Genomic DNA, 5,497 nt, shown 5'->3' on the forward strand with positions numbered 1-5,497 from the left:
AGCTGCAGCTTGTTCCCAGAGCTCCCTTCTACCGTGCGTGTCTTGGGTAACATTCTTAGATCCTTTCTTTTTAGCCTGTTTTCTAGTTCTTGGAGGGACATATGCCTTTTGTCAGGTAAGCATACCTTGGCTGACTCTGGTAAAGCATAGACAGCCATGCAACTTGCTTACCTCTCAAACAGCTCCCCCACACACACACACACACTCGCCTCTTTTCTTCTTTTTTGTTTTTTACTTCATCTACCTGCCTTCCTTCCCTTTCTGATTCTTCCTCTGTCTGCTGCTCTCTGTGTGTCTGTCTGTCTGCCTCTCTGTCTGTCTGTATCTCCCTTCTTCTTTCTCTTCCTCCCTCCCTCTCCCTACCTCTCTCTGACATCCTTCTTTAAAATGAAAGTTTCCTAATGACAAAAGCTGTGTTGTTGTTAGTACGGTAAACTTCCAAAGGTTTTTTATCTAAATAAAATGTCTAAGTTTTGTTATGCAAGACCTAGTTCCTGTTAGCAAGAGAACAGGGTGCTAATGTGGACACAGACGGGGAGGAGCTCAGGCTGCACCAGTGTGCATGGGTGGGAGGACACTGGCGAGGATAATGGAAGGCAAGAGAGACATCAAGAACATGACAGAGACTAAGGAGGGAGGGCTCCAAACTATGCTGTGTGCACAGAGTGAAGAGAATCTGAGAGGATATGGGCTGATTCCTTCTCTGCATGGTGGATGCATGTGTGACCAGCTAATCCAGGTGGAGCAACCCCCGTCTGAAGTCCAAAATATCTCAAAATTCAACAGTCTGGGTTCAGACGTAATGCTACAAATACGAAGAGTCGAAATTAAAATGAAGGTACACTAAAAATACTACATAAAATTCCCTTCAATCCTTGTGTATAAGGTATTCATAAAACTTACTTACATTTGAGCCTCATCTCCATGATATCTCATTATAAATATGCAAATGCACTAAAGGAAAAAAAACAAAAACAAGAAAACCTGAAACCCGTCTGACCCCAAATGTTCTAGATTAAGGCAGCTAACCCTGAAGTGAAATCATTTATCTTCCGGACCACACTGACAAGCCCTCCCAGATGCCGCGTGTACAGGGAAGGTGATGGGAACCAAAATGAACCTCTGAGATGCAAAGTGGTGAGAGCTGCAAATGTGAACTCAGAAAAAGAATGCACACACAGACTCTTTCCTCGTGTACCCATAAAGGGGCCAGAAGTAAACTTGGAAAACAAAACCCACATATGAAGCAAACAATGGAAAGTATCCCTCCCTCCCAAGTCAACAGATGAGCTCCCTGGTCTATCCCCCACCCACAGTGACTCTTGAGAGACCCAGCCAGGAGCCAGCTCCCATCTGCTTTCATTATTTTATGATGTAGTACAGGAAGATACTTGAAATTTCTAAGAACTAGAAATATGAAATGTGGTCCAGCCAGGATTTTTTTAAAACCCAGGCAGTAGGCTTTCTGCCCACAGCTCTCCCATCTGCCCCAGGAATGGTGCCCATTTGTACCACACTGATTGTGGCTGCGGGGTTTTAATTGGTACTGAACACACAAAGCAAATAGCACAGATGCAGCCCCTCTGAGAGCTGAGGTTGAATCCAGCCATAGAGAGGGGCTTTCAACTCAGCCACTGTGGGCGGAAGGATGTCTCCATCCTGTGTGTTTTCTCTTTTACCCACTTGGCCAGGGTTCTGGGACAGCTGACTCAGGTGGTACCCAACTTAGGCTGAGCCTTAGAAACACCTGGTGATCTTGGGACGCCAACAGGCCCTAAAAGTATCCTCAGATCAAAACAGTCACAGCCCCAAACTGGGGATACCAGGAGCATCAGTGCTTTTAAAACAGTTTCCTGACAGTAAAGGACAGATGAGGTGAGGCCTGCTGAGCTCCCTGGAAAATTCTCCTTGCCCTTCAATCACTCTTTCTTTACTCCCTTTTTCTCCCTCTCCCCCCTTTCTTCTCCTTTTCCATTTTCTCTTTCCCTTTCTTGCTCCTTCTGATTCTAGATTTGTGACAGTGTCTGTCTTCCCCGGAATATCCCCATTCTACTTTTGTTAAGTTAAAAATTCCTTAATTTTTTTTCCTGCTACCACTACCACAATTAACAGGGTAATATGTCTGATGTAATAAAAAGAAAAAGACAAAGCTACAACAGATTTTTTTTAAAAAAAAAGACCCCAGGAATGTACATCTCATTGACACTACATTGCATTAATCAGCAGCTGTACTTTTTAAGCCCCGAAAGGGTCACAACCCACAGGTTTGGAACTGCTGCTCTAATGCATTTGGGACAACTGTCTTAAAGTAACTTGCAGCTTTTCTGACAGCTCCTTGCTCTCTCTCTCTCCTGCTAAGAAATGTAGCCCTTTCCTGCTGTTTTTTAAAGCCTTCTGCTACCACATCTACGACTTCTCCCATCAGAGTCACAGCCATCACCATAGCGACTGCCTGAGCTTCTTCCACCAAAACTGTCTCCCTTCATGGGCCCATAATTTGATTGCTGTTATCCCTATAATTTCCAAAGTCACTATGCTACCGCCATCACCATAGCTACCTCCACCAAAATTCCTTTCTTCGTTGTAACCATCATTTCCTCCTACTCTGTCACCACTGTATCCACCACCTTGGTTTGGTTTCCATAGCCTGGCCCACCACTGCCGTAGTCTCCTCTACTACTATAACCAGATATCACTAACATAATTGCCATCCTCACCTCCAAATCCATTCTCTCCACCATCACCACCTCCATCACTACCTCTGCTGCCACCACCTCCACCACCGTAGCTGCTTCTTCCACCAAAGTTCCCAACACAACCAAAATTACCTCCCCCACCCCCAAGAGAGTTCACCATGGCCCATAAAGTTGCCAGATCCACCTACATGGCCTTGTCGCCATCCCACGGTCTGCATCTCTTGTTTAGAATGGGTCTTTTCCATTTCACAATTATGCCAGTTAATAGTGTGGCATTTCTGCATAACAATTTTATCAACTGCGTCATGATTACCCAAAGTTACGCAAGCAAGTCCTCTCTTTGTTCCAGTCTGCCTGTCTTCTGTAACTTCTATGGTTTCAATCTTGCCATACTTTTCAAAGTAGTCTCTCAGATTATATTCTTCTGTATTTTCTTTAATTCCACAGACAAAAATATTTTCACTATTAAATAGGAAGCAGGCTTTACAGAATCCTCTGTAGGGATGGCTCCCTTTGATTCCAGCACATACCCATCATCCTTGTGTGGCCAAGCACACATTGCAGCATTCACCTTTTCAACACAAGACCAAAGCCCCTGGAACATTTTGTTTGGAGATCTCTCATTACCACACAGTCTTTAAGTGTGCCCCATTTCTCCAAATGTTCCCTTAAGCTGTCATCTGTGGTTTCAAAGCTCAGACCACCAATAAATAGCTCACTTGACCATTCTGGTTCCTTTGGATCATGGCCCTCCCTTTTAAGACCTTTTGCCTCTTTCCACTTGCATTCAGTATCCCATCCTGCTTTTAAATATCAAAATATTTTCTGAGCTCGTGTGTTCTGTTTTGAAGCATTTTTCCCCAGGGATAACGTGGGCCTTTTTTTTTTTTTGATCCATGAATTTATAGAGTGATCTGAAGCACTGTTCATCTGTAGGTGTTATCTATCTTATTTCTGACTCTTGGAATAACAGAAAAGTTAGCAGATGACTAAAGAAGCTGGAGAAATCCAGACAGATGCCTTCTGCCCCCCCCCATTATTGAAATGAATATGTGCACCCATGTTTAGGGTCAGTAGGATTCCAGGCCCTCCTGGGGAGAGGATGGGAATTGATTCATTGAATGGACATCTGGTCCATGGGAGCACAGATCAGACACATACACACCCATGAGGGAGCAGACGAAGGATAAAGATTTTCCAAATCTACAGGCAAGTTCCCAAGTCTTTGTGAAGTTGGACCTAGAAATTTGAACTCGTAACAAGTTCCCTCTAAGAATAAAGGGTCAGAGTCACCGTGGAAATCACTTCCTAGTTCCCAGAGCTGATTTGAGAAGGTGCCATTCTGGGGACAATAGACAACATTAGATAGTAATGAAAAAAGGCCAAGCATCAAAGTGCTTTCCTCTGTTAAACTGTTTAACCCCGACAAGAACCTCTATGGTGAATCTATAACTATTTCACCTGTAGAGATAAGGAACTGAGCTCAAGTGACTGTTTTTTAGACCTACTGTGTTAGTGGCAGGGCTGGAATCATAGATAATTTTCATCTATCCCCTATACCAACTTTAAATATTCAGGACTCTTAGCCAGGCTGACACTGAACTCCTGCTGTGTTTTGTGCATGGCCTCTGTTTCAGCAGGTCCATAGTAGTGCGGTAGGGCCATGAGGATTGGTACATGCTTGACATCTGGATTTCTGGGTTGGGCAGAGTAAGAGGCCATGATTCACAGTACTTTTCACTTTCTGTGGTTCAGATGTAGCTGACAGAGGAATCAGGAAAAAGAGTGTACAGAGGGCTCTGGTGAGCTGGTGAGCTGAGGGAAAAAGAGTGTACAGAGGGCTCTGGTGAGCTGGTGAGCTGAGGGAAATAGAGTGTACAGAGGGCTCTGGTGAGCTGGTAGGAGCCACTTTCACTTCTACATCAGATGCAGCTTCCACTGCCTTGTGATTCACAGCCTGCTGTTGGACACCAACAGCCAAGGTCATTGTGCAGACATGAAGCTGTTTCCATGGAAGAATGGACATTATGAATGGAGCAGGAAGATGCTTGTTGGAAATGAATAAGACCCCAGTAGGAACCTTGCCATTCCCCTGAACCTGAAGAGGAGAAGGTCTTGCTGTCCTCATGGGTCTGACTTACCGGGATCCTTGACACGGCCCGGCTCATGTCAACCATATACATTCACTCAGGGCTTCCTCTGCTCCCCACAATCATGGATGAGGAGAAAGAGCTCCTTGGAACATCATGTTTCTAAGCCTTGTGGCTCAAATCTCTCAACCAATGAGAAAACCATCATAGAGATACTGCTCAAAAGCAGGACATTGTCTAGCTACCTTTCAGTGTGTAGTTTCTACTTCCTTCACTACCCTGATCCACCCCAGATGCATAAGCAACTCACCCACATACAGTAATTCATACCTTCCATTGATCTTAGTAGATCAAAAAATAGTAGAAAATGAAACAGTGTAGTAGCTTAAGGGGAGCTTTGCTGTCCTTCAGTCTAGAGTTTCAACCCTGGCCTTTTCTTGTGATTCTGGGCAACCCTATCTCATCCAATAGCTTCAAATAAGCAGAAAGAAGCCCAAACCAAACTGGCCTGAACTGAAATGTAATTACTGTCCCACAAAGATTATGAGGTCTGGAAACACAGTGTGCCTTTGATGCCTGTTGCAAGGGTCAGTGTCACCTGGATCTGAGTCTTGGTCCTCAGCAGTTAAATCTACACCCTCTGGTTTAATCCTGTTCCTTTACTGTAGCTCCAGAGGCTCCAGCTTCCATGAAAACAAGTACCATAAGAGA

The 5,497-nt window shown here is 44.5% G+C and overlaps 1 pseudogene; it reads right to left on the reverse strand.

Moving 5' to 3' along the window:
- Positions 1 to 2,384: 2,384 nt before the first annotated feature.
- Positions 2,385 to 4,683, reverse strand: LOC107977282 (annotated as a pseudogene).
- Between the last annotated feature and the right edge of the window lie 814 nt (positions 4,684 to 5,497).

The sequence above is a fragment of the Cricetulus griseus genome, chromosome 3 (genome assembly GCF_003668045.3).
Source record: "Cricetulus griseus strain 17A/GY chromosome 3, alternate assembly CriGri-PICRH-1.0, whole genome shotgun sequence".
In the NCBI taxonomy this organism is placed as follows: domain Eukaryota; kingdom Metazoa; phylum Chordata; class Mammalia; order Rodentia; family Cricetidae; genus Cricetulus; species Cricetulus griseus.